Consider the following 14,086-nt stretch of genomic DNA (forward strand, 5'->3'; position numbering starts at 1 on the left):
CAAACTAAGATATATCCAGATCATCATTTAGAAGTAAAAGCTATAAAGTCTTTCTTTTTTGGAGCAATGCTACCACTGGGGATTTCTTTGCTCATTTTGAGATTACAGTATGCCTGAAACTTCAATGTGTTGTGAGAATTTATTAAAGAAATTATTTGATGTTCAAATAACCATCCCGTACCAAGGAGCAGCTGGTATCAAAGTATGTTATTTTGAACCCATTAAAAGAAAGATCTGTTGACCAGACGTGGTTAAAATAAGACATGGAAACTTCCTTTTGTCTACCTGACTTTGATGATGTGTGATATGCCCTGTATTTTAGCTGTGGCTTTGTTCTCTGCTCAGAGAAGTGCCACGCTGATTTTGTAAAAATGCTCTCTTTGTGGTTTGATAATAGTGGAATTGACTGAATCTGGCTGGCTGCTGCCCCAGCACTTTCTATACCCACCCCAGCAATAGTCCAGCTGAGGGAGATAGACCAGCAGAAATCTTCTTCCACACAGTAAAATGGTTAGAGTCCTGCCAACTTATCTCCCTGCCTACACCAACTCATCGTGGGGTTCCAGGAATACCAGTGCCAAAAAAAAAAAAAAAAAAAAAAAGAAGAAAATAAAGGAAAAAGAAACAGCAGCCACAGAGCACAGCCGACAATAAAGAAAGGGAACACGTTTTCTTCTCTTCTCATGCAATAGTGCTGATCAGCTCTGTCCTACTGATCGAAAAGTTTTTTTAAAAAAAAAAGGTTATTTTTTTCTTTAAAGCAGAAAATGCTTTTTCTGTTCGGTAACAGAAGGTAACTTCTGGTGTGTTTGGTGGAAAAAAAAAAAAAAAGTGTTTGAAATATAAAAGCAAACAAGCATAAACATTTGAAACAGGCTCCCAGTCCTCCCGGCCCGGGGCACCAGGCTGGCTTGGGCACACCCGGCTCTCAGTCCCTTGCGGACTCACACAGGGAGCGGATTGTTTGACCACCAGCCCTCGTTCAGTTACCCCAAGAGCTGTGGGGCAGAGCCGCCCGGCCTCCGCGCAGGGCCTGCGCCACGCCAGCCAGCATCGGCCTCGCCCAGCCTCTTCGCGGCGCCCGAGGGCACGGCGCGGACGGCACCTGGCAGGGGCAGGGGCAGGGGCGGCAGCCACCAGCGGTGGCCCCCGCGGCCGTCGCAGGAGCCCGCCCCGCGCTGTGGCCCCGCGGGGCGGTGGTCGCCTCCCAGCCCGGGCGACCCGCCCGGGGAGCGCTCGGGGGGCGCGCAGAAAGACGGCGGGGGCGGGGGGAAGGGATCCGGCCCCGAGCTGGGCCGGCGCGCCGTGACCTGCGCGCACCCCAGCCGCGTCTGACCGGGACGGGGCCTCCGGTGACTGCGGGGGGGAGGCGGGGGCCGCGGGGCCGGGCCGGGCGGTGGGGGGAGGCCGGGCGCGGGCGGGGGCGCGGCTGTGGGGCGGCACCGCCGCGGCCCCGGTCCGCCACCGGTAGGGGGCGGGCGCGCTGCCTCCGCGCCTTCCTCTGCTTCTGCAGCGGCGGCGGCTCCGCTTGGCTTCCTGCTCCGTCGCCGGCTGGCGGGCCGGGGCAGCCTGCGCGGCGCGGCCGCTGAGGGGACGCGGGGACGCTGCGCGACGTGGCCCTGGCCCTACAGCCCAGGTAGGGGCTCGCGTTCTCCGCGGGGCTGTGCGGGGGGCAGGCGCCCGCGCTCCCCTCCCCGGAGCGGCCCCTGCCCCTCCGGCCGGGGGTCCCGCCGCTGCCTCTGCCGCCCGGGCGCCCGTCGCTCTCGTCTGCGCGGGGCGGCCGCTGGCCGCCTGCCCTTGCCTCCGCCGCCGGATTCCCCCGACGGCGCAGCTTCCCCGGGCCGCCTGGCCCTTCCCCCGTCCCCGCCCGCCCGGCAGCTGCCACCGGGAGGGGTGAGGTGGGCCGGGGCCCCGGGTGCGGGGCAGGGCAGAGCCGGGCGGGAACCTCGTCCCCCGGGGCCCCTCGGAGCAACCAGCCGGGGGTCGAGCGGGGCGGGGGTCTGCCCTCCTCCCCGTTCCCCGGGGCTGGGGTCTGCCCTCCTCCTCCGGGGCGGGGGTCTGCCTTCCTCTCCTCCGTCGGCGAGGGGGCTCACCCCGCGCCGTGCGAGCGCTCGGTGCCGCCGCCACGCCGGGGGCAGGGGAGGGGGAGGAGGCACCCCGTGGTGGCGGCTGCCGGCGAAGCCGGACGCCCCGGTCCAGTTCAATAAGTGAAGCGTTTGCAGTATGGCCAGCCTCTTGCTGCTGAAGCGAAGACTGGGCGCAGTGGAAGGGAAATGGTGCTGCTTCTCGGTGTTTTCATGCTCTTCTCCTTCGCTGTTGGGTAGCGGGGTCATGGGCGTTGTTGGCAGATGGGTTTTACGCCTCGACTCCTGTTTAGCTAAAACACTAAATACTCTGTTACAGAGAACAGTCGTGAACTGCTCAGGAAGGAGAACGTGTTGTGCCTCCAGGTTTGCAGAGAGGAACCTGTCGAAGCAGTCTGTGTTCCTTTGGTTTCTAGCCTCAGTTGCTGAAGTAGGAAAAAAGATAGTAATTCTATAATTTTTTTTTGGTAGGTAGGTAAGCGCTACCGTGTGTTAAGTTACGTTTTTGCCTGAGCTGCCGAGGGGCTGTGTAACTCGCCTGATTTCTTGATATTACGTTATCATTTAACGTCTTTTCAATGTGAAAAAATGGAAATAACTCCAGACTTTTGTAAAGATTTCTGCATGCACTAGCTATTCTTTGTAATACTGTGTGTGCCCTGTAATGCTGTGCAGGCTTAGAGCCCGTGGTGGTTCTTTGTTGGTGAACCTAGCTGACTGGTCCTCTTCTTTTAACAAATTATTTATTTCATACTAATAGGAGAATTATTTAGGAAGGAAAAAAAAAAAAGAAATGGCTTGTTAATGACTGTGCACAACAGGCTTTTTTTTGAAGCTTGCGAAACTAATCAAGGTATGAATGTCTTCATTAGCACATATTCCCCTCCCAGGGACTCTTTTAAGTATGAAGAAATCTTTTTCATCTGTTGGTTTGCATAGTTGTCTGTGTGGCAAAACAAGTTCTGTAACTTGCTTTTGAGCCCGCAGGTAGGCTCTTCACAAGCTAACAGCTTGGTATTGCCCTGTAATAACATCTAATCACTTCGGGATGGAGGAGGCACCTGGTTTGTTACAGGCCGTTGCTTCCATCTCGTTGCAATGGTCCTGACTATTTCACCCAGTAAGAGTGCAGAGTAAATAGTTAGAAAAGTTGCCTCATGGTACCCACAAGTTACTGCCTGGCCTCTCTAGGTGCAGCCCCGACTGCTTAGGGTGTACGTGCTCTACGTTTAATGAGAATTTTCTCAGTGCTTTAAGAGAAGAGTGATGATATAGAAGTGTTTGAGGATTTAATGAAACTTAAGCAAGCTAATATTTAAAAAATGAACTGTTACTATTGAATGTTTAGTTTTTGGTTTTGTTTGGAATATTAGCATAATATATGGGAATGGGATTTTCTTCTGTAAGATCACAAGATGGATCAGCACTATGTAAGTTGCAAAAAAGTACCAGTTTGCTTACAGATTATTTCATAGCCTAAAGGTAAGGTGTCCATAAGATGAATCCATAGCAGACACTGAGAACGTGTTCCTTATGATTCAAATTGTTCAAAGAGAAGTTGTTATTCACATAGAACTTAGGTTCTGGTTTTTAAACCTACAGCCCCAGTGAAGTCAGAGGGTTGACATGTAAGGGCTGCAAGTCTTACCACTTAGATCGTCGATCAGTATCTCCATGATCCCTAATATAAGTGATATATATGTTCAGTTTTGAGTTTTTCACTGAAATCTGCTGAGAAAGTTTAGAATTTAAGGCATAATTATTGTAAACCTGTGTGTTTTCTCTGCCAGTGGCCAGCTGCACAATGCCGTGACAATCATTTTGCTGTCAACAGTGCTGGAATTATTGTAATTATTTCACGGTTTAGAAGGATCCCTCTGGGAAGTCTCACATTGATCTGAAACCAAGACTGTCCGTAAATTTTCAGGATTACTTTAGGAAAAATGTAGTCTGTGATAGTGTAAGAAATCTTAGAGTCTTACAGTGAGACTTCATGAGATGACTGAGCAAACCTAACAGCCTGATGCTGCTGTGCTTTAGCTTCTGACACTCCTAAAAGTTGTCTGCTAATCTGGCAGAAATTATATTAATTCTCTTTTACTAGGTTAGCTTTCCTTAGTGAGCAAAATCATGTGGCCTGGGCTGGAGAAACAGTGAGTGGGGTCGAAGCAACCTGGCAGGTGAGCTCATGTATCTCATAAATTTTCGTGCTTCGTAGTACTGTCCAGGCCTGAGGACCAGTGACAACACAAAAGACTCGTGATGAGGAAATAACTTGAAACTGGTGTCGCTGCTTGAAACCTTATTTCTTAGCACCGGAATTTTCAATTTGGATGGATGTTGGAGCACCTGTAACCTATAAGTAGGTGCTCCTGGCTTCCTGCTTCATTGTCTAAAATGCTGTGTCTAACCATGAATCCAAGCATAGCCTCCTCATGCTTTTCTTAATGGTATGTGTGTCCCGAGAGGACTTTAGGATTCTTTTTTTCTTAAAAGAAAAATATATTTTTCTGGATAATTTGGAGTTCTGATTCTGCCCTTTAATTTGTTTGCATCTGCCTACATCTAGATGTTATCCACAAATTTTAAAAGCTTATCCTTATTCAGTAGTCTAAGTCACTGTGACAATATTAAATATTATTTTACCCAGGCTTCCTGAAATCCAGTCATACTGAAGTTTTCACAGGGAGTTATCAATAGTTACTCTTTTGGAATTGTTCAACTATTTTTACTCCCTGTATACAGTACCATATTTCTATAATACAAAAATAGTTTATATCTTCATTTGCAGACAGATCTGCAACTTAGCTTTTTCCAGCTCTTGTTGGAGCTCAGTGCCAAGAGGATATGGAAGAGCTTTTGTGGGAGAGGGGAGAAGCTTTGGAAGACTATCAGGGCAGAGGGAGCTGCTGGGGTAAACTCTGCCCTGCATTTAATGTGCACTGCTGTTGAGTCAGTTTTAATGGCAGAAAGTTGCACAGTGTGTTTATATGTACAAAAAGCATAGTAGTTCTCACAAGAGTCCAGTTAAAATCTTAATTAACATCAAAATAGATGACCCTTACAGTCTCCCCTCTATTCATAAGACTTGCTTTCTTCTTGTGACTGGCTGACTTCCTTTCCTTCTCCCACTGTCTCTCCAGTTATCTTTTATCTAGAGGAGAAAGTAACCATCTCCTAGCAGCGAAGACTTTTTTTCTTGATCTGTTTTGGTATCACCAGTTAGTTCAGTCATCATTTCACAAACATTTAAGCTGGTATAAGCTAGTACTACCGCTGCTAGAAAGCTGATGACCTGCTCCCAGATACTTATTTCTGCTTTTGGATCAGCCCAGATATTCTTGCAAGTACCAGGTGAGGTGGTTGAGGGAACTGCCATGGCTGTTTGCTTGCTGGTCAGCTGAACATCAGTGACACCTGAATGGTTTTGGAACTGCATTTGAGTCAATTCAGGCAGAAGTTTATTACAGGAATTTCTGTAATAATTAGTGAATTTCTCTTACAACAGCATGATCCAGAGAGGCATGGCATCAGGAGTTGTTACAGTACACAGAGGTTGCATGTCAATGTCTTCCTGTCAGCTGTGTATAGAGTCTGAGTAGTAAGCTCACTGTGGTAAGCACCCTTCTGTCACTGAGGGATGCTATTCCTCAAATTAGTTTAGGTGTACTTAATGTGGCAAATTTCTGCATAGGTGATGACATGTAGTAACTTGCTATCCCGCATAACTTTAATTTTTCCCACCTATGATGATCCCTAGATTTTAAAATATCAAAGGATAGAAGACGGCTGCGTTGGATTTTAGTTAGTGGGGTGTGTACCAATTGTTAACTAAATATTAAAGTATACAAAGTGTATGTGTGTGTATATATATATATATATATTAAAAACAATATAAAAAGAATACATTGTCCCTAGATTTTTTTTTTTTGCTGTGAAATTAATTCTTCTTGGATATGACTTACGTGTTTGGTACTGGTTGCTGGAAGATTGCACCCAGCCAGGAGGTAGGTTATGGATCTTCATTCTAATCCCTTCATGCTCAGAAACCAGTCTGGAGACTGCCATTTTTGTTGCTGTCTCTTTGTGTCTTCAGTAAGAAGTGAGTCATTCTAGAGCTGTTAAGGATCATGCGACTGACCGACTTCCTCTCCATTTCTGAGCATCTTTCTCCTCATCACTCACAAATGATGGCCTGCCCAGTGCTAATATGGACCAGTAGCAATGACTTGCTTGTACCATAGGAGCACTGGAGTTCTATGTGCATCGTGCAGCATGGAGGTTATTAGTCACCAACAGCAGTCTCATATCTGCAATATGATCCCACTTTGTGGTGTCCTGTAGGCGTAGCATGGCCCCTCTGCATCTTGGGCCTGCTGTGCTGCTGCTGACCCTTCTCCCTGCCCTGCGCCGACTCATGGTGCTTTCCCTGCAGGGCGCTTCCCTCAGCCAGTGGCACTCTCTTTCTGTCCTGCAAAAGGCCAAAGCCAAGTGCTGCCTCACATGGGAGATGAGTGGATGAGAAGGCGCTCTGTGGTGGAGCAGGGGTTTCTATATCCCTTAGAGCAAGAGAAGGGAGAGATACCAGCAGTGCTCTGAGCAGTGGTTGTCACCTGGGAGTACTTTCCCCAGAAGCACATCCCAGCTTCCTGGTGACATCAGCTTGCTGCTGAGCAAAGGTTAAATCTCCTCTCCAATATGCAGCCTCAGATCATGCTGAGCTGTTGTTAAAGAAGCGTAATGCTTGGTAGTATCATAGTATTTGTTTTGGCAGCAGCGTGTGGTGATGTCCCTTGCTACTATCGGTACCCTTGATCCTCTCTGCCTTGTGAAGTATATAGGAGCTCTGTGCCTCACTGTGTCTGTGGTCTCGGTGTGCAGCTCTGTGATGAGGTCGATGTGGTGGTCTGTGCAGTAAATGAATCTCACTCCTAAGATGATGATCTCATTCTGACATCTTAAAGCTACTGTCTAGAGTCTGGTTGTGCCTGGGGAGAAGAATAGTGCGGACGAGCAGTCTTCCTGCAGTCAACTTGGGCCTATAGAGGAAGTATTTGTAATGCTCCTTTCCTGTTCTGCTTGCTTGGTTGATAACTTTATTTAAAATGGGCCCCAGTGTGAAGTGACGTGCTGTAACCATAGCCTCAAATTTCTGCGGTGGTCATGTGTGGTTATATCAATTCATAGTAACTATATGTATGTTAATTTTTCTTCAGACCCGTAACCTTTTTGCGTGGTAGTTCTACTGAGAATTGCTGTATGGGACAGGATAAAATGCATGGTAGTGATGCATTATTCTGATAACAGGCTTGGTATTTTTTTTATTGATACAAAGATGTGAAAGCTGTTGTACACTTGAAATCTCTACCGGATTCAGGCAGCACCTTGTTTCTAGTGAGAGCTGGTGATATTGCAGATAAATGCATTGCAAAGCTTTTATTTATTTCTTCCTGTTGTGGAAGGACTGAACGGACTTTGCTGTCTTATGAAATCAAGGTGGTAAATTGTTTCTTAAAAAACATGACAGAAAAAGAATCGGTGGTTTTGAACTTTTGAACAGGTGGTAATTGCAGCAGTTATGAAATAGTTTGTTCATCATTTGACAGAATTGTAGAATCATAGAATTGTTAAGGTTCGAAAAGACCCTTAAGATCATCAAGTCCAATCATTAACCTAGCACTGCCAAGTCCACCACTAAACCGTGTCCCCAAGCACCACATCTACCCATCTTTTAAATACCTCCAGGGATGGGGACTCAACCACTTCCATGGTCAGCCTGTTGCAGTGCTTGACAACCCTTTCAGTGAAGAAGTTTTTCCTAATATCCAATGTAAACCTCCCCTGGCACAACTGGAGGCTGTTTCCTCTCGTCCTATCACTAGTTACTTGGGTGAAGAGACTGACACCCACCTTGCTACCACCTCCTTTCAGGTAGTTGTAGAGAGCAACAAGGTCTCCCCTCAGCCTCCTCTTCTCCAGACTAAACAACCCCAGCTCCCTCAGCTGCTCCTCGTTAAGACTTGTTCTCTAGACCCTTCACCAGCTCTGTTGCCCTTCTCTGGACACACTCCAGCACCTCCATGTCCTTCTTGTAGTGAGGGGCCCAAAACTGAACCCAGTACTTGAGGTGCGTCCTCACCAGTGCCGAGTACAGGGGCACTATCACCTCCCTGGTCCTGCTGGCCACACTATTCCTGATACAGGCCAGGATGCCATTGGCCTTCTTGGCCACCTGAGCACACTGCTGGCTCATATTCAGCTGGCTGAACCCCCAGGTTCTTTTCTGCCAGGCAGCTTTGCAGCCACTCTTCCCAAGCCTGTAGCATTGCATGGGGTTGTTGTGACCCAAGTGCAGGACCCGGCACTTGGCCTTGTTGAACCTCATGCAATTGGTCTCTGCCCATCGATCCAGCCTGTTCAGATCCCTCTGTAGGGCCTTTCTACCTTCCAGCAGATCAACACTCCTGCCCAACTTGGTGTCATCTGCAAACTTCCTGAGGGTGCACTCAATCCCCTTGTCCAGATCGTTGATAAAGATATTAAACAGAACTGGCCCCAGTACTGAGCCCTGGGGAACACCACTTGTGACCAGCTGCCAACTGGATGTAACTCCATTCACCACAACTCTTTGGGTTTGGCCATCCAGCCAGTTTTTTACCTAGTGAAGAGTACGCCCGTCCAAGCCATGAGCAGCCAGTTTCTCCAGGAGAATGCTGTGGGAAATGGTGTCAAAGGCTTTACTAAAGTCCAAGTAGACAACATCCACAGCCTTTCCCTCATCTGCTAAGCGGGTCACCTTGTCATAAAGGAGATCAGGTTAGTCAAGCAGGACCTGCCTTTCATAAACCCATGCTGATGTGGCCTGATCACCTGGTTGTCCTGTATGTGCCATGTGGTGGCACTCAGGATGATGTGATCCATAACCTTCCCCGGCATGAGGTTAAACCTCACTCTCTTAAATCTCTGTCGTTAGATTTATGTATTTCTCTGTGATGAAATTGGAAAGGAACTGAGTGAATGAGGTTCAGCAATTTGTCCTTGAGGATTTTATCTATCTGAATTTCTCAATGTGATTTTATCCAACCCTGTGAAATACAGGGCTAAGATTCTATTTAGTAGGTACGTCATCAGCAATGGTACAGTTTACTACATATAAATAGTATGGATTTTAGGGACAGTAAATTAAATCACATTTTAAAACATATGGACAAGTACATTTTGTGTAATGTTTGGGAAGAGTCTTCAAAGTATGGATTGGGTGCTTATGAGGTTGTTGTTTTTTCTTTTGTTTTAATTGCAAAAGGAATGTAGATTGAATTTCATTCTCAGTGGGAAGAATGCCTTAGTACTTTTATGTCAGGCTTCCCAGGATTCAGGAGAATTTTTCTGTGTTTGAGACTGACTAGTTTGTGTGTTGCCTAAGGTGAAAGTATTGGATTGATGCCACTGGCAAAAGCTTGCATGGTCAATGATTTGATGCATCAAACACTCTGCCATAATGCTTCTTCCCATGTATATTTCCTTTCTTTGAAGTGAAACCATATAGCAGTATTTGCAACATAAGACATGTAACGGTGGCTCAATTACCTATTTTTAATTTTAGAATAAGTTTCGGTTTCATTTGCTAAATTTATCTGGGTTTCATTTGCAGTTGATAGAAGTAAAATAAAAATCTCGTTTTAACAAGCAAACCCTTTGGGTCTACTTCCATGTTGTCAGAACACCAAGCTGAATCTTACACGTATATGGAAGAACACAATTCAGGTGGTATCACTCTTGTAAGAAGTTAATAATTATACTTCATGGTAGTATTTGTCTCAAGAAGAAGAAAAATACATATCCAGGAGCCTGTAAGTTGTTCTGTGTGGACAGACCTTTTGCCTGTGCGGAGTTCTGCCATTACCACAAGGAATTCATATGGATGTAGGAGACTGTAGGGAACAACTACTTGGGTCACAGCCTGTGTCATCAGAAGACACAAATATTGCATGATTGTACAATAAAATTGAATTATGGTAGTTACTTTTTTAAAGATGTAATTCTTTTCTATGTGTGCCCTTCACCAGTTTCAAATTAAATGAGTTTTGTAAACATGGTGGAAAAACTATGTGTAGTCTAGCAGAAGAGTAAGCACTCATCTAGGTAACAAAATGCATCTTGTATTTGAGTAAAATGATTGTATTAGAAGCCTAGATTCCTACTCAGATTGAGACTTGGAATGATTTCGACTGTCTCAGCTGTTTGGTCTGTGGCGTGTAATTCAGTTTGGCACAACCACTGGTTTAAAACCAGAGCTCACATAAGAATAGCTAATGCTGTCCCTGACGTATCTAATTCACTGTGTAATTTTGAGTAGAAAACCACCACCGCTCTAAACTGCTTGAAAACAACAGACTGAAATATCTATTAACAGAGGCTGGGTTAAACAAGATGTTGTTTCACTGATTGCATTTTACTGGCTGCAAAAAGGTAAAATGGCTTTTTTTTTTTTCCTAGCTGTTCTCTGACAGGCAAAAAACACATCTGCTAATCATTGAGGAAGGCAGTTCGTGTTGAAAAAAATAAACACTGTCCTAATCTACTCATGACTCAGAAATAAAAACAAAAGCTCAAGCCTTTATTTTTTTTTCCCCTTTGGTACTAAGCAATTTTGAATGCTTATCGAATTCTAGTACAGTGTACTTTGTATGCTATTCATATTAACAGATAGTAAATACAGATAAAAACAGGTATAACATTATTTGACTATTTTTGAAAGTATACAAACTTTTAAATCCTGTTTGGGGGGAAAAATTTCCCTCTGAATTTAATTCAAAGTGTCTCAGGCTGATACAGATTTAGTATTACATATCTGGGTACAGATTTGCATATTAGTGTAGAAATATGGGGTTAATATTGAAGGGGACACTAATAGGCTACTTAGGTTAAGAAAACTTCTCTTTTGTATTTTTCCAGACTTTTATGATGATTCACAGCCTTCTTTTGTATCTCTTGTTTATCCTTGTAGCTGGAAAGTTGTTTTTCTTCAACATTATAGCTACAAATAGATAAGCAGCAACCAGTGGATATTGAGAACAGTCCATCTCAGCATCTTTTAAAACAATTTTTAAATTACACCTTGGAGGTAAGACACAGTTCCTTACCTCTCTGTCTGCTTTCACAGTTCCTTGCAAAGCAAACCTGATTCTTTTAGCCCTTAGTTGTTTTATTTAGGTCATGTAATTGTTATCTAGATTCTTCCGTTTGGGGATTATGCTTTAAGATAGAGTTAGAAAAAACTACTCTGGGTCTCAGTTAAAAGTTTAGATGGCACATAGAGCAGAGTATTTTTTGTTTGTTTAGGCACAGCAGAATAATTGCTTTTTGTTTCACACACAGCTGTCCTGTTGGTACAGTTCACAATGAGCAGTTACACTTTTGCAGCAGTACCACGTTGTTGACACCAATATTACAGAGCTGCTATCATCTCTCGGATCCTTTTCTTCATTACTGCTGCCTGTTTCGCCACACTTGGTGTCTGTTTTGAAGTGTATTACTTTCTGTTTTATTAAATATCATTGTTGATTTTGGGGACCTTTTTCTAATCAGCGAAGGTCAGAATTCAAAATTATCTTGACCTAAATTCTTGCCTCTCATCTTTGCTTGTTTTTGTGTGCCGGTTTCATGAGTATAATCTACACACACTATCAAAAATCTAATGGAAACACTGTTACCCTGGGAATGAAGTAGACTAATCTGCATGTTTCATTATTACCCATAAAAACATTTATTATAATGGTATTTGAAAAACCCTTATATATAGAAGTACATTTCAAGTGGCCAAAGCTCTCACGCGCAGTAAGTAGGGTAGAGGCTGTGCCCAAGTGATGTGTGCCCGACGCTGTGGGACCCATGGCACTGTCTCTGGGCAAGAGTGTTGAACAAGGATGATAAAGAATTGACGGAACTGGATTACATTCCGCTCAGGACTAAAATCTGGACTTCATTCAGTGTTGTGGCAGTATTAATAATTCTTTGTGTCTATTTTATCAATTACTTTACGCTCACCTCAATACAATTTCCTCTCGCACCTTGATTCTAGAAAGAAAACTTGCTTCATGACCATCATATCTAATACATGAACATGGAATGAGCTCAATCTTGATGTGTTAGAAACTTTATATCATCTAATAAAACATGATGATGATTTGCTTGGCAGGATTATAGGCTTGTAGTTTTCCTAAATGAAGTTATAATATTAAGCTCCTTGTGTGAAGTACCTGGCAGGATTCCCTCAAGAGAGACAGGTCACTTTTAAAAACAAGTATCTGCTGCTCTACTGATTGAAGCTAGTTTTAGTATGTATCAAAATATGTGCAGTAGCTATGTGGACGTATGTACTAAATTTGTCAGATGTGTGTTGAGTCTGTCATCCCTACAGAAGTTAATCAACAAGTGGAGCAGAGTCGGGGAAAGCCCTTTTCTCTCTCTCTTCCCTTTTTTTGTTGTGAGCTGCTGTTTTCTTTCTCTTCTACTTTTGTTTTGTTGCCCTATGCATAGTGTTTTGGGCTGTCATGGGGGTTGCTTGGAATGGCTTTGGCACTGGAAATTGCAACATCTGGAAATTGCCTCTGCCTTGGGACAAAATACAATACACAAGAATGGGTGGAGTAGAAAAAAGCAACCAGTAACCTCAGCTCCCAACTGTCTTTCCACTTACCCACTCCCTAGTAGTTTGCATCCAGAAAAAATAACACTTTTCTACATGGTTGGACGTGCAGCTCCATGCAGGGAACTGGACAATGACATGTTAGTGTTCAAAAAGGATTTATAACATGTAACTTGTCTTCTCTGGTTCATTTGGTCTTCTCTGGTACATTTTCCTTCCTATTCTTGAGGGTTTGAGCAACCCATGCACTGGGCTGTGCTGGAGGAGCAATTTCTGAACTTGCTAATATGGCAGCACCAGCTTCCCGCCTGTTTGCTGGTTTTCTTACTTTTGTTGTTGAGTCCATCATGTTCTGCCAGTTCAGAGAGAACTTTCTACATTAGTTTAACAAAGCATTCCCTTCTTGTTTTCTACTATTCAATATTTCACAGCTTTGCATACTGGAATCTTACCATCTCGCTGGACCAGCGTGGCTGTCTGGCTGAGCTCGGCTGAAGGTTAGCATCGTCGAAGCCTTATAAGAAAAATATCTGCCAGCTGCTGGCAAGAGGCCTGACTCTACCAGCCTGTAGACTGCAACCTCTTTGTAGTTTTGTGCTCTTTATTCAGGATGTGGATATGGCTTACTGTAGTTGAGAGGTCCCTGGTCTGAATGTGTTGCCACTGATTGTTCTCCTGAATGCTGGCTCCTGTGAATTGGCAATGACGGGCAGCAGGGTTCAGAAAGCTCTTCGGCAGATGTGGTTGCTGCTGAGAGAAGACATGTCCGCATCTTTAGCACCGAGTGAGATCATAGGAAAAGGAGAGCATGCTCCTCCAACCTCATGAAGAGTTGCACAAGATTCCTTTGACAAATAGGAATATTGAAAGTTTAATAGAATGGCTGAAATTTACGGTGATACTCATCTTGTGAACAAATGCATGTGCAGATATTTACTATGCTGATTGTAACTAGAATTTCTTCTGACTTTAAAACACCTTTGTTGTTGTCCCTGATAGATGTAAACCTGCAATTTGCTTCACCTCTCCTTCCAGTAGGCCATCCTGGGGAATAACAACTTCCTTTCTCTTGATGTAGAGGAAAACCCGCATCTGAAGGTACTGGTTTTAGGTTCTTCTGTGGATGCCTTCTTGTTTCAAGACACTTGATGCTGCATGTGAGGGATTTTTTGGTTTCCTCCCACTGCCCAAGTTTTAGACCTTGACTGGTAAACCTCTCAAGTTCTGCACTAAGAAAACAATCTGAAGAAAATGAAAATCCATGTTTCACAGTCATACAGTGTAATGCTTCCCAAAACCAGCCGTTTTACTTTGTGACTTGTAGATGTTGATCGCTTCTGTTGCCTGTTTTGTG

The 14,086-nt window shown here is 44.6% G+C and overlaps 1 protein-coding gene across 2 annotated transcripts in view; it reads left to right on the top strand.

The window, feature by feature from the left end:
- The first annotated feature begins 1,468 nt into the window (after positions 1-1,468).
- Positions 1,469-14,086, top strand: part of FAM3C (FAM3 metabolism regulating signaling molecule C) — a 33,399-nt gene continuing 20,781 nt past the window's right edge. Inside the window, exon 1 of one of the 2 annotated variants that reach the window (XM_087766593.1) lies at positions 1,469-1,636. The gene's annotated coding sequence lies outside the window, so the exon portion shown is untranslated. Of the gene's footprint in view, positions 1,637-13,808; positions 13,831-14,086 lie in introns of those variants that run through there. The other variant, XM_087766594.1, reaches the window with a different exon arrangement.

Source organism: Nipponia nippon, unplaced genomic scaffold, assembly GCF_047370975.1.
Source record: "Nipponia nippon isolate SJK-2023a ecotype South Korea unplaced genomic scaffold, ASM4737097v1 scaffold_3, whole genome shotgun sequence".
In the NCBI taxonomy this organism is placed as follows: Eukaryota; Metazoa; Chordata; class Aves; order Pelecaniformes; family Threskiornithidae; genus Nipponia; species Nipponia nippon.